The 25,527-nt window shown below is 37.0% G+C and overlaps 1 protein-coding gene across 4 annotated transcripts in view; it reads right to left on the bottom strand.

Annotated features, from left to right (window-relative positions):
• Positions 1 to 25,527, bottom strand: part of LRRC4C (leucine rich repeat containing 4C) — a 1,375,811-nt gene that overhangs the window by 1,104,544 nt on the left and 245,740 nt on the right. For 3 of the 4 annotated variants that reach the window (XM_055281880.2, XM_055281877.2, XM_055281879.2), the window contains exon 2: positions 16,204 to 16,403. The exons of the other annotated variant lie outside the window; for it this stretch is intronic. The gene's annotated coding sequence lies outside the window, so the exon portion shown is untranslated. The remainder of the gene's footprint in view (positions 1 to 16,203; positions 16,404 to 25,527) is intronic. 4 annotated transcript variants of the gene reach the window in all.

Raw genomic sequence — 25,527 nt, 5'->3', positions numbered from 1 at the left:
CTGACAAATCTCAACTTGGCACTAGCCTACTGAAAACAGCATAGCCTGGACTGGGCACTATATCTTGCTTTGAACACTTAACCTCTTGCGTGTGGTATGATTGTGGCAGAAGCAACTTGCTGCTAAAATCCTTACACAGTAAACAGTCACCAGCCAGCCTGGCACTTACCTAATATACAAGCCCAGAGACTGTCAGTCAGGCAACATGACTTAGACAGAGACACTGCTTTTTTCTTGTGGGAAAGAAACAATTCTCAGGCTCGTGGCTTTAAAAGACTAACTCTATTTTTCTTCTGAAGAAGTCCACTCATGGAGTCAGACTCTGGCTGTCAGTAGAACTTTTTCATTCTGTGCTTAATCTTTATTAATATTTCCTTTAATAATGCTAAAATATATTCAGCATCTTATATGTTATCATTTTTTTTTCTTTTTTGCCTTTCTTTCTTTCTTCCTCCCAGTGATATTCATTGAGCATTTACTATGTTCCAGGCACTATGGAATATAATGATGTAAATTTGGACAATATTGTGCCTTCAAAATGTCAGTGAAGAGAAGCAATACACAAGTAATCAGATACACAAACAAGATGATTGGAAGGTTTGACATGTATTAAAGGGGTGAGATATGAGGCAGATCTTCCTGGAGTGTTGCCCACTTTAGATGAGATAGTAAGAAATGGTCTTTTTGAGGAGATGATTTTGAATAAAGACTTACGTCTAAAAAGGATCACCAACCCTTTGGAGATCCCAGGTAAAAACGTTTGGTAATTGTAAACATGTGCAAAATCCCTGAATATATTCAAAGGCCCTGAGGTGGGAAAGGGCTTGGGATGATCCAGGAACATAAAAAAAGTAAGTGTGACTGGAACAGAATGAACAAAGGAGTAGGGATTAGAGATAAGCTGGAGATTCAAACATGGATAGATCATACAGAGCTATATAAACCATGATGATGAGATTGATACTTATTTCAAAAATGACAGAAAACCAATGAACATATTAAACAAGGCAGTATCATGAGTCAATTTATATTTTTCTCTGGTTATTGCCTGGAGAATTCGCTGTTAAATGGGTAAGAATGGAAACTGTAACACCAACTTGGGGGCTACTGAAATCTTCAAGGCAGGAGACAGCAGTGGCTTGTAGAAGGTCATTGTACTGAACCATTATACCAGATATACGAAGGAGATATCAGATTTTCCCCCTTTTAGAAATGAGTTAACAAAGGCTACCAGTGATTGTAGCTTCTAAATGACAGAGTCAATACCCTCAAACTTGGAAAAACGTGGCTCAGGGATAAGTTTGTTTGTTTGTTTGTTTTTCCCAGTAGACTCTCAGACTACTGCCTCTTCAGTGGGTTTGGCAAAAAGAAAAACAAACAAACAAACAACAAATGAAAAACTTACAATGACTTTCAGGAATTCCTAACACTTAGCGATGCTTGCTATGGACCCGGGAGAACTCCAAGAGTTTCCAGTACATTAGCAAACTGAACTTTCATAACAACTCTGTGAAGTAGATTCTATTCTTATCTTCCTTTTACAGATGAGTAATCTGAGTCTTAGAGAAATTAGACTATTTAATAGTAAATGTCAAAGGCAGAATTTAAACCAAGCAAGTTAGCTCTGGATACACTAAACCATGCATTTTACTACTAAGCTTTTTAAGAAAAAACCTCCTTAGCTGACCGGTGTTTCTATACTGAAGTAGTTAGCATACTATAGATATGTCAAGAAAAACCAACACTATTAACCCCCTTCAACTTCTAATTGAGATAAGAATTTATACACAACATAGAAAAGCTTTTTATGGCAATTTCATAAAAATGCTAAAGATTAGGCAGGGCTTCCCACACACTTCAGATGAGAACAAGGAAACATTTCTAAAAGAAAGCGAACAAAAGATTTATTTTTTTAACCACTCTCAAGTCTGAGAATCAACATTTCCACCAGGTTGCCTTTTTCTAATATAAATGTAAGATTAGACAGATTGAAATGCCAAACTGAATTGCTCAGTGTTTTAGAAAAAGTTGTTTCTCACAGGCAGCCTCAACTCAAAACACATAGGATATCTTCTGAAACATTTCAAAATGTTGGCTTGCGGAGTTCTGAAATTAATCAAAAAAGTCTAATATTCCAACACAACAAGAGTGACCTACAAAAAGCCTCCTTCATTTTCTGTCAGGGTTCTTGCAGCATCCTCTGCAAGCTCAGAAAAAATCACCTTGAAGAGCTGTAACTTTGCTCCCAGCTTTCCCCTGGATCGACTGTGACCTTAACCACTTGCTTTACAATTATTCTGCTATTTTCAAATGCCCTTTGAGTGCCCCAGGCCCTACCACTTTGATATGCAAAATTTAGCTAATTTAGGCTTTGCAAGGACACAGTTTGGAACCCCTTGCTCCAAAGCCTGAGGATCTTAGTGTATCAGAGAGAAGACAAATAGACATAGACCTCAGGTTTTTCCATCTTCTTTAACTATTACTGCTAATAATACTTACGGACTATTTGGGGTTTTCCCTGTATAATCTCAATCCTCATAACCAAGGAGAATACTGCCATTGTCACCACCATTTATCCTAAGAATGTTAACGTAATGTAATCAGATGGGAACAAATTAGAACCCTAGCTGTCTGACTCTAGAGCTTTTCCTATTATCTTATACCTACATTATAAGTACATATGATGCTATACACGATAAATATATATTTTCTGATATAGTATATAGTATAATGCATAGATTAGCATAAAGGATAATGTATAGCATGTATTCCTTACAAGCATATTTAGTATGCTTAAAATGCCAGTACCAAGTCCTCCTTTCTGCTTCCCAAAAGGATCCACAACATTCTATGCGTTATTGTTTCAGTCAAAGGAGCCTGAAGGACTTAAGACCGTGGTTTTCAATTCTGGATGCCAATTTACAATCACATGGGCAGATTTTCAAAAGTTGTTATGCCCTGTCCTAGCCTGGAAGACTCTGATTTCCGTGTTCTGGGGTAACATCTGGACATCAGTCTTTTTTTAAAAGTTCCTCTCTCCCTCTCCCGCTAGTGATTATAAAGATCCAGGGGGCTGAAAAACAGTTGCTCTGAGCCAATGAGTGTAATCTCATCTATTATAAACTGAATATCTTCCCCACCCAGAAATTCATTTATTGAAACTCCAATCCCTAAAGTATTTATGGAGATAATGGCTTTAAGGAGGCAATTAAGGCTAAATGAAGTCAAAAGAGTAGGGCCTAAATTTCAAAGGACTAGTGTCTTTATAAGAAGAGGAATAGACACAAAAGATCTCTCCTTCCTGCCCATCTCCTCCACTGCCACTTTCCCTCTCCCTTTTTTCCTCTCCCTCTTGATTTTTCTCTGTGCATGCACAAAGCAAAGGCCCTGTGTGAAAATACCTGGAAGACAGCAGGCCAAGAAGTGAGGCTTCACCTGAAACTATTCCTGCTCCTACTGTGATCTTGGACTTCCAGCATTGAGGGCTGTGAGAAAATATATTTCTGTTGTTTAAGCCACCCACTCTGTAGTATTTTGTTTTGGCAGCCTCAGCAGGCTAATATAGATTTTAGTACTGTGAAGTGGGGTGCTGATTTAACAAATACCCAAAAGTGTAGAAGTGGCTTTGACCCTGGGTGGTGGGTAAAAGCTGGGAGAGATTTCAAGTCCAGGCTAGTAAAAGCCTAGATTGTCTTAAGAGACCAGTAGCAGAAATATGTACAATTAAGGTGATTTTGGTGAGTGCTCAGCATGAAAAGAGGAGAGCTGGAGAGAAAGTATCACCTCAGAGAAGACATGTGCCGCTAGGAACAGAATGTTGGTAGAAATATGAACGTTAAAGGTGCTTCTGGGAGGTCTCAGACACAAATCAGGAACATGCTCTTAGAAACTGGAAAGAAGGCAATCATGTGATAAAGTGGCAAAGAATTTGGCTAAATTGTGTTCTAGTGTTTTGTGGAAGGTGGGACTTGCGAATGATAAAATTGGATAATTTAGTTGAGATTTCATACAAACTGTTGAAGTTACTGCTTAGTTTCCTTTTACTGCTTATAGTAAAATGAGAGAGGAAAGAGATAGATTGAAGAAGTTATTTGGCAAAAAGAAAACAGGACTTGAAGATTTGAATAATTCTCTGCCTATGCATGTTGCCAAAAAATGAGAATGCGTGCTCTGGATGAAACACATAGAGTGAGGCTGGACAATTCAAAAATCACTCTCTAAAGGATTAACCACGGAATTTAATCAGCTGTCTTAACTGAAGCCAGAAATAGCAACGGGATTATACCAGCAGAAATACTTCCCACAGGGGCTATCGGAAGTAGAAACAATGGAACAGAATAAAAGAAAGCTGTCAGGCTTCAGAGATCCTACAGGTTGGGACAACGGGGCTACCTGATTGGGAACATGTGCTCCTCTACAAGAAAATGGAAGAATGATCCCAAAGACAATTCAGAGATCATATGGGCTGCTATTCCTACCGTAAACCAAGAGGACAAGCCTGTTTTCTCCTCAGCTTCAGAGGATGGAGCCACCTCCTTGGTTTTAGTGGGCCAGGATGATGCACTGGCCAGTGCCTCAAGAACAAGGCCACTGATTAGGGTCCTGGGGGTTGGGCACCCCACAGAACTGAGGGTGCAGGGTCACTATGGAGAGCTGAGAAGGTGGGGCTGCTGCAACCCCCGTGGGTTTGGAGTGCAGAGAGGCCAGCCAGAGAGGATTATTCTCAAGCCTTAAGACCAAACGAACAGACATAGGGGCCTATTTGAAGGGGAAAGGTGGGAGGAGGAAGAGGTTCAGAAAGAAAAAAAAAAAACCTGCTAGGTAATAAGCATAGTGTTTTGGTGATGATAATCTGTACACTAAACCCCTGAGTCACAAGTTTACCTATATAACAAACCTGCACATGTATCCCTGAACCTAAAAAAAGTTAAAATATTAAATATATACTAATATTAAATATACATAAATATTACATATATATTAATTATTTTTAAAGATCAAATGAAATTTGCCTTGCTAGATTTTTGACTTGTTTGGGACCTGTCACCCTTTCTTCTTTCTGATTTCTCCCTTTGGGAATGTGATTGTCTAAATTATTCCTGTCTCACCATTGTATTTTAGAAGCACAAAACCTGCAGTTTCACAGGTTCACAGTAGGAGAGGATTATTAGTATGAATCATACCTCAGGTCTAATCTATATTTGATTTAGATAAGACTTTGGATTTAGAATTAGCCGGGCGCCTGTAATCCCAGCTACTCAGGAGGCTGAGGCAGGGGAATCGCTTGAACCTGGGAGGCTGAGGTTGCAGTGAGCTGAGATTGCACCACTACACTCCAGCCTGGGCAACAGAGTGAGACTCTGCCTCAAAAAAAAAAAAAAAAAGAAAGAAAAAACAAAGACTTTGGATTTGGAATTGACGCTAGAATGGAACAACACTTTCGGGACTGTTGGGAGGGGGGTGAATGTATTTTGCATGCAAGAGGAGCATAAATTCCGGAAGGACAGAAGGTAAAATGTTTTGGGCTGAATTGTGTCCTCCCAAAATTCATGTACTGAAGCCTTAACCCACAATATTTTTGTTTGCTTAATTTATTTAAGATGTGTACAAAGTGTGTGACTGTGAGGAGTGGAGGGGAATGGGGAAGAAGTTATAAGGTCCTGGCACCAGAGACAATATTTAAAGTTTGAAGAAGGCATAGTTTTCCTTTTCACAATAACTTTTTTCCTAATCAATATTATTTTTATCTTGGGCTTTCCCAGTGAGCTATATAATGTTTTGAAAATGCATGTAAAGAAAATAAAATGTAAAGATAGCTACTGTGTTAAGAAATTAATCAAGGCTGCAAGACAATGATGATTCAACTTTCATAACAAAAGGTAAAGCTGAGTATCTTTCCAATAATCTGATTGTGTTTAAACACAACACCTTTTAAAATTATTTTTTGCTTCAACTTCTATTTTTAAGTTCAAGGGTACATGTGCAGGATGTGCAGGTTTGTTACATAGATAAACATAAACATGTGCCATGGTGGTTTGCTGCACAGATCAATCCATCACTTAGATATTAAGCTCAGCATACATTAGCTAGTCTTTCTGATGTTCTCCTTCTTCCCACCCCTCCCTTCGACAGGCCCCAGTGTGTGTTGTTCCCTCCCCCCGCCAGGTGTCCATGTGTTCTCACCATTCAGCTCCCACTTATAAGTGAGAACATCCAGTGTTTGGTTTCCTGTCCCTGCATTAGTTTGCTGAGAATAATGGCCTCCAGCTCCATTTATGTCCCTGCAAAGGACATGATCTCATTCCTTTTCATGGCTGCATAGTATTCCATGGTGTATATATGTACCACATTTTCTTCATCCAGGCTATCACTGATGGGTACTTAGGTTGATTCCATGTACATAACACATTGAAACACATGGCTAAGGCAAAACATAAGGCTTTAAGAAGTTGTTACACTGAATTTAATCTTTGTTCTTCTAAGAAGTAGGTTTATGACCTGGGAACTTTTGTTTCCTTCTCTGTGTAATAAAGGTAATAAAGTTAACCTCCTGTGATTTTTGGAGGATTAAATATGTTAACATATTAGAAGTTTCTATAATAGTGCTAGAATAGGGGCATCATAAAAGTTATTTGATTTACTTACTTCCTTTCTCAATTCTTGTGTTTATACTTTGGTTACTAAAAAGCTAAAATCACTCTGAATGTCAATTTCCACATGTTATAAACTAAACAGTGTAAACATTTCTAATGTGTTTATTATGGGGTATGTGTTAATTACTCCATGAAATGATGTGATAATATACGAAGTCCTATGATAATGTTTATTTTGTGTAAAATTATGCAGAGAAATGGACATTAATGCCCACCTGGGGACCTTTTCTCAGACAAACGTCTTCCTTTTATAAGTAGCTGTGGGGCTGAAGAGATGAAAAGTGACAGAAAAAGTGTTAGCAAACTCGTTTTAATGTACTATAAGCATCCATCACTAACCAACAGGTAATGTAACTGTATGTCTAGGTTTGCTCCTTGAATCTTCTCTACCACATAGTGAACGGGTCACAGCAAAAGATTTAGTGCTACAAATTTAGAGTGATCACATTACATTTTTTTGAGCAGGAAGGTTTCTGGCTCTCAAACTTATACAAGATTAAATCATAACAGACATCACATGTTAGAGAGTTAATAGATCCATGCATGTTATAACAGATAAAGTGCAGGATAAATATGCACTTCCATACACACACTCAGCACCCTTTACATTTATCTTCTCTTTGAATTACTCCGGGGCTATCCCAACATCCTTAATGAAATCAGACATAGACTGAATTACATTCTTTTAAAACTGGAACAATCACACATCAACTTACGTTAAGTTCCTTCCTTGCAGATCCAACTGGTGCAATATAGAACTCACATTTTGACCTCCATTTGTTATTCTCGTTTGTTCATTCTGCTATAAATTTGATTCGATCTCATTATAATATCCTTTAAATTACTAAATCTTTCGTTAGTAAAAAGACACATGAAGCTTTTGGACTAAGCTGTTTTCCTATTTTCCTATTCTGGTCTGTCATAATTTGTCATCTGCAAGTCTGTGAATTACTTGCCTGCCATATTTAGCTAGGAGAAGCCTTGAAATCTGTTTTCAATCAGAAAAATATGGACAGCCACACTTCTCTCCAAATAAAAAGAACATGAAGGACATCTTCAATCACCATTGGCAGTCTACTCAGAATGAGTTACGACAACAGCAGTGACCCAAGTGAGAATAAAATAACCTCTACTGTTGCCAGGCTGCCAGGTGCTAGTGACTCCCTGAAATACACTTCCAGGTCCTACAAAACTGATCAGATGTGTGTCAATGACCACCAACACCTCGCCTGGTTCTTAAACAATAAAAACGAAAAAGAAAAAAAATGTATAATAATGGCTGGCAACTACCTACACTTAAAAATATAAATGCAGGCGTGGTGGCTCACGCCTGTAATCTAAGCACTTTGGGAGGCCAAGGCGGGCGGATCATGAGGTCAGGAGATCGAGACTAACCTGGCTAACACAGTGAAAGCCCGTCTCTACTAAAAATACAAAAAAAAAAAAAAAAAATTAGCCGGGCGCGGTGGTGGGCACCTGCAGTCCCAGCTACTCGGCAGGCTGAGGCAGGAGAATGGCTTAAACCACTGCACTCCAGCCTGGGTGACAGAGCCAGACTAAATCTCAAAAAAAAAATATATACATATATATATATACACACACATATATACGTATATATATATACGTATATATGTGTGTGTATATATATACGTATATATATATAAATACTTAAGTAAATGGTGGTTCACTTAGCTAAAATATACTCTGAAATCATTAAAAATAGAAATGTTTATAAAGAATGTTTAACATGAAGAGCTTATGATGAATTGTTTAGTCATAATTTCCCCTTCATTTCCTATGTTCATTCTCAATTTCTATTTTTTATTCATATATATATATACATATATATATCACATTTTGTATAACAGGTTTACTGAGATATAATTTATATGCAAAAAAATCACACTTTCTAAGTGTAAAGTTCAGTGGTTTTTAGTAACTTTACAGAATTGTGCAATAATCACCCATATCTAATTTTAGAACATACTATCATTTGAAAAAAATAAAAAAAAATACCAGCCAGGAGTGGTGGCTCATGCCTGTAAACCCAGCACCTTGGGAGGCCAAGGTGGGTGGATCACCTGAGGTCATAAGTTCAAGACCAGCTTGGCCAACATGGTGAAACCCTGTCTCTACTAAAAATACAAAAGGTAGCTGGACGTGGTGGTGCACGCCTGTAATCCCAGCTACTTGGGAGGCTGAGGCACGAGAATTGCTTGAACCCGTGAGGGGGAGGTTGCAGTGAGCTGAGCTCATACCACTGCACTCCAGCCTGAGTGACAGAGTGCAACTCCAACTCAAAAAAAAAAAAAAAAAAAAAAATTCTATCCACATTGACAATGTTTCCACAATCTCCTTGGCTCCAAACCCTGAAAACCACTAATTTACTTTTTTATTTCTGTGAATTTACCTATGTTTGGCATTTCTTACAAATGGAATAATAATATGTAGCCTTTTGTCTCTGGCTTCTTTCACTGAGTATAATGTTTTTACATTTCATCCATGCTATAGCCTGTATCAGTACTTTCTATTGTATAGATGTATCATATTTTGTATATCCATTCATCTCTCGATAGAAATTTGAGTTATTTCCACTTTGGGGCTATTATAAATTATGCTGCCATCAACATTTATGTGTAAGTTTTTGTGTGGACCTATGTTTTCATTTTGGGGGACATATGCTTAGGAGTAGAATGCCTGGCCTATGCTAACTCTACATTTAACATTTTGAGGAACTGCTGAACTGCTTTCCAAAGTGGCTGCTTTGTTCTCAAGCCTACCTTGTATGCAGTTGAAACAAAGCACACACACACAAACACAAAACCTTATCTAATAAAGGTTTCTTACATTACCTAATTTTGGCACACTGTAACTGTGAAGGCTTCAGATATTTTACCTTCTTAAAGAAGCAAATGTCTGAGCTATGGCATTGCCCTTTTATTGCAGCAAGACTTAGCCCTTGCAACTGTTGCAACTGTTCATTTTAACAAAGACTCATTTACCCATCACCATTGTAAATTTAAACAAAATTGAAGAACAGAGAAAGATCTGAAACGTTACAGGGAATTTAGGACACAGACACAATAGAGCAGTGAGTAGATAAGTGAAATGACCACTAAGCAATCAACATTAACTTTGCATTTTAATGTCAAGAAAGAAAAACGACATTGAGATAAACAACTTTGAGAACAGTAAATGTCTCAAATTAAGAGTTTAAAAATAGACTTCAGGATAAAAATGACATTTTTCCCTTTAATTACATTCTTAAGTAAAAAAATAAAATAAAATAAAGGTAGGTAGAAACTGAAAATAGATTTCACTAAGTGCTAGCTTTTCTAACAGCCCAGTGTGTGAAAATCCAGCTGTTCTTTTCTGCTTCATACATAACAGCAATAATGGTAAAGACGATGCCTTCCTTATTTGCTGACAGTTGTGTTGATGATGCAGGAGGCAAAATAGCATTTCTCTTCTGGGCAATGTTAATTATGGAGTGCTGACAGGAGTTCAAAAATAAATCCAGATTCCTCAAGTTAATGCCCCACATCAATATAGTGTGAAAAATATAATACACTGACAAGTATGAGAAAAGTGTAGATTTTGCATATCTCCTCTTTCTCAGTAAGTAAACAGATTCAGAGTGAATTCAAAAACTAAAAATAATAAACTATAAAAGAAAAACAATTTAGATACCTATCTATGTTTTTAATTTATATTGCTCACTTGATTCTTTAAAGCTGAAAGAATATTCAAACTTATGCTCTTTTTTTTTAGATGATATGACCAAGGCTTTGAGAGATTAAAAGAAATGGGTAATGAGTGGAAGAATACAAATTTTATTACAGATTTTTATCTCTTCATCTGATACTATAGCATCCCTATTTTTCAGGCCAAATTTCTGAACACAGCCCATCAATTTTAAAATGATTTATATGAACAGTGAGTTTGGATTTCCAAAATTTTGGCCATATAACGAATGGACTATAACAACACCACGTAGTTCTTCAGACGGTGCACATGTTCTGTTAGAAATTAATTAATGACACTAACTTAAAATGGAACACTTGAATTTTCTTTCTAGTATTTAGCAACTATCTGGTAACTATTATCAAAATACATAGAAGCTTCAATAAATATTAATCTCCACTATAATTTTTAAAGCAGGACTTCAATATACATATTACCTGAATACTTCAAAAATAAAGAAACCAAGAGGAATACCCCTTAAGCAACTTGCCCCAGGTCAAACAAGAAAATAAATGTTTATATTTTATACTCAAGTCTATCTGAACACAAAGCCCTGCTTTTCAATAATGCTATCTTGAGAAAAAGTATTCAGGCTTTAAAAATGCTGTGGTCCTTTGAACCAGTAATTTTGTTTAGAGCTGTATTCTAAAAATAGAATAAAGAACATGTACTATGATTTAGCTATAAGAATCTTTATATTAATATTGGCTATAGTGCCAAAAATTGGAATCAACTAGTGATGAAAAGGACTTATTAAATTAATTGTGTTGGGAGATGGTGGGAGTGGATGATGGGAGGTTGCTTGTTGGCTGCAATGTGCATTGCTCCAGTGATGAATACATTAAAGACCCTGACTTCACTACAATGCAATAAATCGATGTAGCAATAATGCACTTCTACCCTTCATAAAAAAATTTAAAAACTAAATTGCATTATGTTCACACAGTGGAATAGTATGCAACCATTAAAAATGTTGTAGAAAAATATCTATAGGAAAAATCCTAGTACACATAATCTTCTTAGTGAAGTCCACTTAGCCTGCAAAGTTTAATTAAATGTTATTTTGGTGATATGTGTTCTCATCCAAATAAAATGAGGCCTACTCTCCTCTTTGCTCCCATAGATCTACACATATGGCATATGGTATTATACTTAATTATTTGGGTATGTGTTTTCCCTTACAGACTATGACTTCCTCAAGGTCAAAAAAAAAAAAAAACTTTAGTCACCTTTGTTACCTCACCCATATCTAACACAGTGTATAGTGCATAGTTAAGAGGAGACAGTCAATAAACATCCACTGAAAAAATAAGTGAACAATCCTTGTCAGTATGTTCAACTTATTTTACTTAAGAATCACATAGAAAGTGATCACGTATCTATGGTTTACTGGGGAAAACTTTCCTGCTTTTTACAATGGGAAGAAACAAACCCCTTCATTCTAGTTACCTTTGATTCTGCCTTGCTGCCTTAAAGACAGAAATAGGTAATAATCTCAGCACACCTGTGATGCACCCACTGCACCTGATCCTGTGATGCAACAGTCCCGCAACGGCCTGAGCTAAGGCAGGGATTTTAATGTGAATTTTATATATTTCTGTAGAATATAGCAATAGGCTTCATACAATATATCTATGAAAATTATCTTCAAAAAATTTTGTAGATGTCTACTTTATGTGTATTTTCTAAGGATAGAGTTCTTTAGTTATATGCTCAGAAAGCCATCGGTCAAAAAAGTTTAAAGAATAATAATAGATTCTATGTTGTTTTCAACATATTACTATGACCCCAAATCATCTTAACTTTCATATGCATATGTCACTTTTTTTTTTTTTTTTTTGAGACGGAGTCTTGCTCTGTTGCCCAGACTGGAGTGCAGTGTTGCGATCTCGGCTCACTGCAAGCTCCGCCTCCCGGATTCACGCCATTCTCCTGCCTCAGCCTCCCGACTAGCTGGGACTACAGGCGCCCACCACCACGCCCGGCTAATTTTTTGTATTTTTAGTAGAGACGAGGTTTCACTGTGTTAGCCAGGATGGTCTCAATCTCCTGACCTCATGATCCGCCCACCTCGGCCTCCCAAAGTGCTGGGATTATGGGCTTGAGCCACCGCGTCCGGCCGCATATGTCACTTATTAAGTCAAATTTTCTTTGTTTTGTTTTCATTTTTGAGACTGGGGTGAGTTGACTTCTTATCAAAGCCCATTAAAATGTAGTTAATTATGGGTAGATTCGTTCATTATTCTCTTCTGTAGACATTATAGTACAGACACAAGTACTCCCAACAAAATTACAAAAATTCCTCTGGGGATGAGAAAAGAGAGTTGCGATGTGCAGTTCAGTGAGGATGAAGATACTTTTCACCCTTGGCATCTACACAGTATTTTCAAATTATCTAAAGAAAGTCAGAGAGAGAGTCATTGGGAAGAAAGTCAAATGGATAAGGGCCAGGAAAACAAAAAGAGCAAGAGAGGAAGTTTACAGAAGCCAAAATCAGAAGACTGCCTTCAACTAATAGTGAAGAAATCGTCACACATTCTTGAAGTCCAGTCAAGTGTTTCTATGTGTTTCTACATAAAGGTGTAGTTGTATTTAGAGCTGCTACATTTTCCATCGCCTGAAGGAATTTCCACTTATTTGCTATGGCACTTTTTTTTCTCTAGCAGGAGCATCACACACCGTGGTTTAGCCCTGTGCCTACAACAATAGATTAGAAATTTTAGTAGGGAAAATCACCCAGTGTTGACCTTGTTCAGCTCCCTCTGCTCAATCAGGTTTGTGTGCAGGGGATGAACCAGATGAAATTTCAGAGGTGCAATTGGAGAATGTTCCCTCATTTACTGCACATGCCAGACAGAGGCTAGTACCAGTTTTAAAAATACTACAAAGGAAGCCTGAGCATCCTCAGAATTTGAAGACACATCAAGGACAATTGAAGGGATTCCAGAAAGCCCAGTTTCAGTAAGAGAGAACAGGCATCATAGGGACCTATATGTGTTTTTGTATTATTTGACCTGGAATTTTTTTTAAATTAAAAGACTAGTAGGGATCCCCTTGAAGACTCCCTCTAAGATCACTAAATATGAAAGTTAAAATCAGAGTTTATACTATTCCTGACTTGTATAAATTGCCTGAGGAAGGTGAGGTTTTTTATGCATTAGGAGACGGGAATAATAGTACTAATAATGTTTGTTGAGCACTTACTTTGTACCAGGCATGCTCTACACGCTTTACACGTACTAACTCACTGATTATTATACCAAAGTGAAAACTATTATTATTTTCTTTCTGCCAATGAGGAAACAAGACATAAGAATAAGAAGTAAGTTTTTCAAGGACATATAACTAGTAAGGAAGGGCTCGTGCTCTTAAACAATATGAAATACCCCATTCCAAGGGAGAGTTATGAAAACAGGAATCTCTCTGGTTATCTGCTGTGCAACATTCAACTTTTTTGGGGGCGGTGGGGGTGTTATCCAAAATAGTGGATAATCTCTAGAAAACAGCTTTTTTTCAAATAATTATCCTCCAATATTAAACACACAGACACACACACACACACATACACACACAATTCCACACATCTGAAAGTACTTCCAATCACAAGATTTTAAAGAATTTTACTTAGAATATATTATCTATTTCACTGAGAAACAAATGATTTGTGTGGAAACACAAGAAAAGATGATCACTTTTCCCATCTTATATTTATCTAATTTAATAAACATAACTAAAAGCAGATATGTTGATATCCCAAGAAAATTGAGATGATTTAATGGGTAATTTTTCATCAGAAGTCATGTATTGGTTTATTTATTCAAATAACAAGAATTCATTTAACAACTACTTTGTTCTAGGCCAGTGTCTATGCACTGGGAATATATAGAAATGAATAAAACAGATTACATCTCTGACTTTGTGAACTTGAGTTAAAGATGTTACTACTATTAAATTACTGATGATTTCTCTTGGTTCAAGACATTCTGTATTTATTTATTGACTTTAACTTTTATTTTAAGTTCAGGGGTACAAATGTAAGTTTGTTACATAGGTAAACTTGTGTAATGGAGGTTTGTGGTACAAATTATTTTGTCACCCAGGTATTAAGCCTAGTACCCATTAGTTATTTTTTCTGATCTGCTTCCTCTTCCAACCCTCCACCTTCCGAAAGGACCCAGTGTGTGTTGTTCCCCTAATGTGCCCAAACAAATTTACAAAAAACAACCTCATAAAAAAGTGGGCAAAGGACATGAACAGACACTTTTCAAAAGAAGACATACATGTGGCCAACCATCATATTAAAAAAAAAATCTCAATATCACTGATTATTAGAGAAATGAAAATCAAAACACAATGAGATACCATTTAACACCAGTCAGAATGGCTATTATTACAAAGTCAAAAAAATAGCAGATGCTGGCAAGGTTGTAGAGAAAAAGGAACCCTTATACACTGTTTATGGGAGTGTAAATTAGTTTAGCCATTGTGGAAGACTGTGTGGCGATTCCTCAAAGACATAAAGACAGAAATACCATTTGACCCAGCAATCCCATTACTAGATATATACCCAAAGGAGTATAAATCATTCTATTATAAAGACATATGCAGGAATAAGTTCATTGTATCACTACTTACAATAGCAAAGATACGGAATCAACCTAAATGCCCATCAATGATTGACTGGATAAAGACATTCTATATTGTTAAAGTTTATAAATCTATACATTTCAAATGGGAAGTATTGGAAAGAATAAATTTATACTTGCAAGATACACAAATAGAATTCCAGACAAGAAACCATAGAGCTCAACTGGCACAGAGACAAATTCTTAACATCATTAGTTCTAGTTTTAGAATCTCCTATAAATACCCATATAGAGGACAGAATGCAAAGCCTGAATTGGTACTTATTTCTTCTTCTAGGGCACGCTACATCTTAAGAACTGTCCACTCCAACACACATCCCAGTGGATAAGCATATCAATCTCATGGCTAACAACATATCTTTGGATGTTTCACAACCAAATTAAATCTCACCTTCTGAGGGAGCAGAGAGTAGAAGAATGGTGAATTACATGGGCTAGAAATAGGAGCTTGATACATAAGTATTTCAAATGATCAACTAGCAACAAGAGACAAAAACACACAACAGCAAAAGTAGGTACTGTAGATTACGATTCTACTTGAAATGTACATATAGTTGGTTAAATCCTCTTCTTATTGAAAATCACTTAAGACTGGGCACTCTGGCATCATACTGTGGCACTTGAATAAAGGTTCTACCACTTAACAGCTGGTGATAGGCAAGGGTTACTCTGCCTGGGCTGGAGACCCAGCAGGCTGACTTTCCATACAGACAGCTGACACTTCCTCTCCCCCAGAGAGCAGGCTCATTTGAAAATTAAAATGCAGAAGATAGAAAAACTGGCAACAACTGAGTACTCAAGTCAGACATCTGTTAGGACGCCAATGAAATAGACAGGGCTGAGGGCCAAGAATCCCCAACACCATATGACAACAAACATGAGACTTGGGCCCCGGACTCCCATCTCACCAAGGGATGGGTTACTGAGCTCTCTGTTATAAATGCTGCCGTGGAAGATCAGGGATAGAAGTCACAATTCTTGTACACCACAGAACTGTAACAACAAAGTTTTGACCTTGGCCCCAATCTATCCCAGGGGAAGGTCTCGTGCTTCTGTAACCAGGCAGCTTATAAGCCCCACATCTCAAGACTGGAGACTCTCCCATGACAGACATTTGCCCGCCAGGTCGTTGTACAATTGGTATGGAGAAAGTGGCTCACCTGCTGCTACTCTGTCTCTGTAGTTTTTCCTCTCAAAAAAAAAAAAAAGAATGCTGGTCCAGGCTGGTGTGTGTACTTTCAGGGCATTCACTCTTGATTACTCCACATTAGACGGTCTTGAACAAATTATTAATTCTCTGTGAGCCTCAGTATCCTCTTCATCAAATACGGATAATGACAGTAAACACTTCATTTGGTTTCTGTGAGGATTAAATGAGATAATCTATGTCAAGTATTTATCAGAGCACTGGCACAGAGTGAACATTAAAAAATGCTAGCTATGATTATAATTTATTATTTAATTCAAGGGGATTTTTCAATACATATAGGGGATTTTATATTTCAAAAAGAAATAAAAAATAAACCTGAGGTCTTTCATTAAGAGACATAGAGAGTCATTGTTCTACAGGCTATGACTCCATCGTTGATGTGAGGTTTATTTGATGGCTGAAAGATTCTGAGTTTCAAATCAGAGAAGAGAAATTTAGCACATAAAAGGAACTTAGACTTTTACTGAGAAGCAGACTTCTAACTGGTGCCTAGGTATCTGTTTGCACCTTCTTGAAAATAAGAACTCTGGAGGAGTGGCATGAAGAAAAGACAGCCTTAGTGGCTATACTTTTCTCTACACAATTATTTATTCATTCATTCATCCATCAATACATTATCTCCTTTATTCAACAGTTACATATTGTAAGACACTGTGCTAAGTATGATGGTGAGATAAGACATAATCAGGTCAATATGGAGAAGTACAAATTGGCTTGTCCAAAACTTACTTCCTACAGGCTAGTCTTCCAAAGAAGGAGCTTTCTGCCTGCAGATTGCCTGGAAAAATAGCTACAAAAAAAATGTCTTAAGGCAACCAATTCTAGTAAAGGCTGAGATGGCAGATTAAGCCATTTCCAAGCATGTCAAAGAGCTGGAACTCTGAGGCTTAGACATGAACCCACTGACTCTGCCAGAGAATGGGCTTGTGTTCCCCAAACTATTGGATGTCCAGCTGGCAGAACAGGACTTGGAGACACAACTATGCCATACACAGTTGATGGATCTCAGCTCTTAATCATGCCAGGGGAAGAGCTGTTGCTTTCCTAATTAGTTTCTTAAAGCCTTCTGGAGGCCAGTACTTGATTTATTCTATCTTTGTGTGCTGCTCCAAAGTACAATGGAAAATTATACTCTGTTTCCTATCACAGTGAAATCCACCAATATAATGCTTTTTCATCATTCCTAGTGTGTTGGCTGCCTGGTTTTTTGTCCTGGTTTAATCAACACTTTTGTGACTTAAGAAGCTCATAATGTGAAAGAGAAGATAAAACACTTAAATGGATTAAATTAATAAGAGAGAATTACCTGCCATGGAAAAAGTATGTGCCACGTTTAGAGGGAATCATCTGTTCTTTTTACTGACCAACCTCTATCTCTCGTGAAGGTATTTGATAGAAACCAATCCCTGCACTTCTCACTATTTCATTGCCAATAAGAGGAATGACTTATTTTACAGGACTAATGCATCTATACCATTCACTCATGAAAGGTGAGAGGTAGGCTTCACTTCTTGATGCAATTTATTAGCTCTGTAACTACGATTCTCATCCAAGGGGCCAGTTTTAGGGTGATAATATTGGCCTAATGTACAGTGTGTTTTGGCCTCGTGTAGAGAGTATATTTATCAATACAGTCTTACTGATGATAAAGGTGATATTTGAATGCCTAAGGAAGTCAAAACTTCCTTGTCCCCTTCTTAATAGGTTTAGAACTTAGAAAAGACATTTGATCCAATGACTCCTTTAATCACATTTGTTTAATTCAGACACGAATTTGTATCCCAGTTGGTTTTGGAAATATTGTGTTCAATCTTGAAATGTCAATGTACTCATTAGCCTATGGCTATAATTCTCTCATTGGATTCTGTGAGGGATTAACTGAGATGATGTGCCTGAATCACATAAGGTATTCAAAAATTCTTCTTGTACGGTGTACATGATGTAAATAGTCTAGAAAAAGAAACTTGATACAACTCTGTTTACAATGGCCAAGATTAGGAAGCACACTAAGTGTCCATCAACAGATGAATAGATAAAGAAAATGTGGTATTTATATGCAATGGATTACTATTCAGCCATAAAAAGAATGAGATTCAGTAATCTGCAACAACATGGATGGAACTGGAGGATATTATGTTAACTGAAATAAGCCAAACACAGAAAGACAAACCTCACATGTTCTCATTTATCTGTGGGATCTACAAATCAAAACAATTGAACCCATGAGGATAGAGAGTAGAAGGATGGTTACCAGAGGTTGGGAAGGCTGGGTAGGAGGAAGATGTAGGGGGGGTAGGAGGAAGATGGGGATGGTTAACGGGTACAAAAAATTAGAATGAATGAATATGGCCTAGTATTTGATAGCACAACAGGGTGACTATAGTCCATAATAATTTAACTGTATGTTTTAAAATAACTAAAAGAGTATAACTGGATTGTTTGTAACACAAAGGATAAATCCTTGAGAAGGTGGATACTCCATTTTCCATGATGTGATTATTACACATTGCATGCTTGTATCAAACATCTCATATACCCAATAAAAATATATACCTCCTATATGCCCACAAAAAATTAAAAAAATTATTTTAAAAAATCTTGAGAGACTAAGGTAGGATTATTGAGTCTCCACATTAAGAACATTTGGGCCAGTCCCAGTGGTTCACACCTTTAATCCCAGCACTTTGGGAGGCCAAGGTGAGAGGACTGCTTGAGCCCAGGAGTTCGAGACCAGCCTGGACAGCATAGTGAGACCCTGTCTTTATTTTATTTATATATATATTTTTGTTTCTATCATATATAAACATTTTTAAAGTAAGATAAAAAAGAATATTTGATCTTTTTTCAGTTAACTCAAATATAGGAAACATAAAAAAATTTAACAGATGGTCCCCAACAAATTCGAAACTTTTCTGTGTCCTAAGCCCATGACAGGCCAGCCGGTTTGACACCACTATTCAGAACTGAGAGCTTGGGTACTGCAGAGAACTATCACAGGAGGATATTTAATAAATTGTGGTGGAAGTCAAACCTCAGTCTGTGCCACTCACCTCAACAGGACATAGCTCACCATGTGTCATTTAAAATGCAATTCCCTTTGAATGGACAAAGAGCAGTTCTATTACTAGACATGACTGCTTTTACTACTAGCAGTGGTTTAATGATTTTATGTCATTGCAATAATAGAAACATGACATTCAACTGTGACTACAGCTTGTATGAGTCTATTTTTGGAAAGCTGATTTTGCAGAGGACATGGAAATGTGGAGTCTTGGTTCCTGTTTATTTCCTAAAAGCCTTGGCCAGTAACTCTTATACATCACTCCCCTCTATGGACCTTTCATGACTTTCTGAAATGAGTGTAGTGATTTGAAGTACCAAACAATGATTGTTCACAGAAAAAATCTCTTCTTTAGAAAAAGAGAATTGGGACTGAATCCACTTTTTCCATCAAAAGAAACATTCCTCATGGAGTATTTCAATGCCTGAGTCCTCACTCTTGACAGAGAAGAAGCAAGCAAACAGCAACAACAAAGATAACCAAAATAACACATTCCTTCTCAGTAGAGGACACTGCCATCTACCTTTTACACATAAATCTGAAGCTAAGAGACATAAACTTCCCCAATGTCCTGTCTTCACACATAGACACTTATCACTGTCAGTACTCAGAGTTCAACTTCTCTCTAATCTCAGAACAAGCGCTTTTTCTTTTGCTTACAGCCAACCCTTTCATCTGTGTTCTTGATTCCAACTCCTCCTGTCTTTTCTAAGACCTTGATCCATCAGTGCTCTACCTTTGTTCCTATATTTTCACCTCTCCCCTTGCTACTGGTCCTTTCAGTCTGTTCACATGCTAAAATCCTTACCATTACACACACACACACACACACACACCCTTCTGTCTACGTGTAGTCACTGACCTACTTCCCTCCACAGTCAAACTACTTAAAATAGTCCACATTTGCAGTTTCCCATTTTAAAATCACCTGTTTTCTCTTATCCATCTATAAATACATACATGATTTTTCCTTGTATCCTTATTTCAAACAACACACTACAAGCATTTGTTATTTGTCCTTCCTTCCTTTCAACCCACACTCACAGTCCTCTGCTTGCATCTTTCTGGCCAGACTGCTCAAGTGAAATTCATCAATAACCTCCTAATATTTAAAGATAATGGCCAAGACTAGTAATTTAACTGTCACCAGCATGTGAAACAAAAGACACCTCCTTCCCCTTTTGAAAAATGTTTCTCTCTTTTGGTTTCATGTTGCTGCTTTTTTATTCCTCCCACTTACCATATATTGGACACATATTTTCCCCAAGTACTACATCATCAGTATAGTTAAAATAACCCTAAAAAGATAGGGAATATTGCAATATTATATACATTTAAGATCAAGCAGGTGGAACCTAAAGAAATTGAATCTTTACCTAAGTTATATAGTAAGTACAATATATGAGGTAAGAATCCAATTTTGTCTGATACCAATGTACATTTTTTAACATGTTATTATGAGAATTACATATGCCAAAAGGACAGAAATATACCAAACAGTTGCAACCAACAAAACCCACCTACTCAAAGATTTAACAAATATTTACATTTTGCTTTTATTTTGACTTTTCAGAGGCAGGGTCTTGCTCTGTGACCCAGGATGCAGTGGCACAATCATGGCTCACTGCAGACTCAAACTCCTAGACTCAAGGGATCCTCCCATCTCATCCTCCCAAGTAGCTGGGACTATAGCCACGTGTCTCTACCCTGGCCTTTGCTTTATTAACCTCAGAACTTTTTTCTTTCCAGATTGATATAATTTAAGTAATTGAAGCCCACATTGCATTCCTTCCCAATTTTTCTACCTTTCTCCTCAGAGAGAAAGCCATTATTCTTTAGTTGGTATGTATCCTTTACATTCCAAAGTTTTTCTACTATTGGATTGATACAGTCTTCTTTATTCCTGTCTTCCTTTCCTTTTTCTGTCTGAATATTTTACATTCATTTTCTTTTCTGTTTGTGGGCATTTATACATTTTTAAACATGTGTACTTAACAGTTGATCGATAATATTTCTAATCTTCTCTCCAACCAAATAGGGCATTTGAATGTATTCACACTGAACTTCTTCCTCCAATTTACCACATTAATTTCTCCTGCTTTTGTCCTGTAAAATACCTTGCCTGAAACCACCAAGAAATTAGTAGCATATATTATATCAGTCTGTCTATCACCTATCTATGTTATTTTTCACAGACAAACCTTACATGTATATGAAAGTGTTTCTTTATCATCTCACTCTTTCTTTGGGTTGGAGGTTCAATTTTCTCTTACTGATTTTCATTCTCATATAGATAGATAGATCAATAGATCGATGATAGAGAGAGAGAAAGAGAGATAGACAGTCTGTAGATTCTAATTCTCACTATTTTTATGAGACTTTTTTCCCCATTTGGATTCACCCTTGAATTGAAGTTTAGCTAAATGTAGAATTTTAGGTAAACAATTATTTTCCATCCACTCTTTAAAGTTTCATTCTGTTGGGGCATCTGGTCTCCATCATGGCTGTGAGACATCTTCTGTCATTCTAATTTCCATCCCTTTGATTGCAATAGACATCTCATCCTTGATTGCTTTCAATATGTTTTCTTGTTTGTGTGAGTTTGGAAATTTCACCGCAATAGAACTAGGTGAATATTTGTTTTTAATTAAACAACGTGTGAATGTAGTACCCATTCTGAAGATTGATATCATTTTTTTACTTCAGGCAAATAACAAACTAGTGTATGATTCTTTTCTCTCTATCCTCCTTGTCTATAATTTCTCTCATTTTCTGTAGTATGTCATTTTATTTGTCTTAACTCTTCACATTAAAACTGCATGTCTGTTTAATTTAATCAGATCTATTTCCAAGTCACTAATGCTTATTTACACTTAACTACATCTTTACAAATGTATTTGCTCACAAAATCATACAGCTTATAGCTCCACAGTTCAATATTGGAGTCCTTCTCCAAGTCTGATGTCTGTGGTCATTTTTTTTCTTTATCTATTTGAACTTTTAAACACAGTCATTTTAATGTGTCCTCTGGACAATTCTATTATCTCTAGTTCTAGGGGTGTAAATTCTCCTATTTGTTGCATTTTCTGACTTTTCATTATGAATTTCCATTGGGGATTTAAATATTTCACTCTTAAGTCATCTTCATGGGGGTCATTATGGAAAATCTGTGTCTCCCCAAAATTCATATGTTGAAGGCCTAACCTCTTAGATGACTGTATTTGGAGATCAGGTCACTGGTATCCTTGTAAGAAAAGGAAGAGACACCAGCAATGTGCACACATAGAGACAAGGCCATGTGAGGATGGAGAAAGAAGGCAGCTATCTGCAAGCCAACAATAGGGTGCTTACCAAAACCAACATGGTTGGCATTTGGATCTTAGACTTCTAGTTCCAGAACTGTGAGAAAATAACTTTCTCTTCTTCGAGCTAACCAGTGTATGGTATTCTCTTATGGCAGCCCAAGCCGACTAATACAGGAGCACTTCAGGAGCCCCAGTCTACAGCAACAATCACCGTATGTCATTTCATATTCACCTCTTCACTGTTGTCATCAGTTTCACTGAGTTTGTATTAGGTTTTTGTTAATTTCTCAACTTGCCCTTCTCATACTACATACAAATTCGGAACTCACAAGTTTTCTTAAAGTGTCTCATATGGCCAATTTCTCAAAAATGATTCATTTTAAATGATGGCTGGTGGTCAGAATTTTTCTAGTTCTAATATCAAAGCCATAGCAGAATGATCTCCTGTCTCAATGTTTTTTTGCAGGTAGTACAGATCCAATCACCTTCTACTTGCACTCAGCTCTGAGGGTATTAAAATGTCACATCTAGCATTTAATGACTGTTTCCCCCGATAACTCTGATGTTTTGTGCCTTTGATTACTGATCTTACCTTGAATTTCTCCTTCACTGCAGCATCTAAAAGCTCTCTTTTCTTGTTTTTTTACCATGTACAAGCATTTCTAAAATATTTCTTTCATAATTTAATTGATTTAGAGAAGTACATTTTTATATATTGCCTTAATTTTAAAATACCAGATGTCTTTTTTGCTCTTTCTATTTCATTATGCCATTTTTCTTGTCATCATATCTCTGACTACATATTCTGACAAGTAAAAGTTGTTTCTCTACTTGACAGTGAAATATTGGTATTTTCAGAGGATTGGTCTTCTCTTTCAATAGTCTTCTTGAAAAACCTAGTCTACTTCCAATGTTTCAAGTAACTCATTTTTGAACATTTTTGTTTGATACATCCGATGTGAAGCTGTTTTTTCGGTTATAGAACTGCATGACCACCATTAGTTTAAACTCAGAATGTGTAGAAGAGAACTCGTGATTTTTCCAAAAAATCCCTCAGAAATACCTTGGAACATGGCACTGTCATCTTTCTGGATAATCAAAGCAGAAAACTAGAAACCATTGATAATGGTTTCCTTTCCTCAATCCTCACCTTCAGTGGAGAGGCAAATCCCACTTTCTCAGCCTCCTTTACCTTACCATTACAGATGCCTTAAGCATACCTTAAGCAGATATCCTTAAGCCCTACTCATAGAGAGATAGATTAGCCTCTTAGGATTTTTCACTTGCAAGATTTAATTATTAGCCAAATTGACATCCATGCCACTAATCGGTTTTATTGCTTCTAGTTTTCTTTTGGCTGCCAGTGGCGTTTTCCTTCTCTTTCTAAACCCTAGAAGAAAACCTAGGCAATACCATTCAGGACATAGGCATGGGCAAGGACTTCATGTCTAAAACACCAAAAGCAATGGCAACAAAAGCCAAAATTGACAAATGGGATCTCATTAAACTAAAGAGCTTCTGCACAGCAAAAGAAACCACCATCAGAGTGAACAGGCAACCTAAAGAATGGGAGGAAATTTTTGCAATCTACTCATCTGACAAAGGGCTAATGTCCAGAATCTACAAAGAACTAAAACAAATTTACAAGAAAAAAACAAACAACCCCATCAACAAGTGGGCAAAGATATGAACAGACACTTCTCAAAAGAAGACATTTATGCAGCCAACTGACACATGAAGAAATGCTCATCATCACTGGCCATCAGAGAAATGCAAATCAAAACCACAATGAGATACCATCTCATGCCAGTTAGAATGGTGATCATTAAATAGTCAGGAAACAACAGGTGCTGGAGAGGATGTGGAGAAATAGGAACACTTTTATACTGTTGGTGGGACTGTAAACTAGTTCAACCATTGTGGAAGTCATTGTGGGGATTCCTCAGGGATCTAGAACTAGAAATACCATTTGACTCAGCCATCCCATTACTTGGTATATACCCAAAGGATTATAAATCATGCTGCTATAAAGGCACACGCACACGTATGTTTATTGCAGCACTATTCACAATAGCAAAGACTTGGAACAAACCCAAATGTCCATCAATGATAGACTGGATTAAGAAAATGTGGCACATATACACCATGGAATACTATGCAGCCATAAAAAGCGATGAGTTCATGTCCTTTGTAGGGACATGGATGAAGCTGGAAACCATCATTCTCAGCAAACTATCGCAAGGACAAAAAACCAAACACTGCATGTTCTCGCTCATAGGTGGGAATTGAACAATGAGAACACTTGGACACAGGAAGGGGAACATCACATACCGGAGCCTGTTGTGGGGTGGGGGGAGGGAGGAGGGATAGCATTAGGAGATATACCTAATATAAATGATGCGTTAATGGGTGCAGCACACCAACGTGGCATGTGTATACATATGTAACAAACCTGCACGTTGTAGTATAATATATATATATATATATATATATATATATATATATATATATACACACATATGTGTGTGTGTGTGTGTGTGTATGTATATATATATAGAGAGAGTAACTAGTCCATGATTTTGAATCCATGGGTCTTTTTAGTGGATTTTCTTTGCCTACAGGACAAAGTCCAAACTCTGCCTTACAAAACTGAATCTCGGTAATTGAGCCTTTGACTACTGGTCTAGACTTATTTTTCATAGGGTTCTATACCACCACTTTGAACTCCAGCTCAGTGAAGCTGTTTTTAGTGTCATGTTTTCATAACTTTTTTCAAGCTCTTGCCTCTCCCTAGAATGTTCCCCTTGCCCCTTGAACTCAGCATCACCTTCCCAAATCTCTCATTCTTTTCCAGGGGAATTTGACAACATCCTCCTTAGCATCTTTACCAGAAATAGTTATTCTTGGT

The sequence above is a fragment of the Symphalangus syndactylus genome, chromosome 6, assembly GCF_028878055.3.
Source record: "Symphalangus syndactylus isolate Jambi chromosome 6, NHGRI_mSymSyn1-v2.1_pri, whole genome shotgun sequence".
In the NCBI taxonomy this organism is placed as follows: domain Eukaryota; kingdom Metazoa; phylum Chordata; class Mammalia; order Primates; family Hylobatidae; genus Symphalangus; species Symphalangus syndactylus.
The sequence above is the reverse complement of the archived record's forward strand: the minus strand, read 5'-3'. Positions and strand labels throughout refer to the sequence as shown.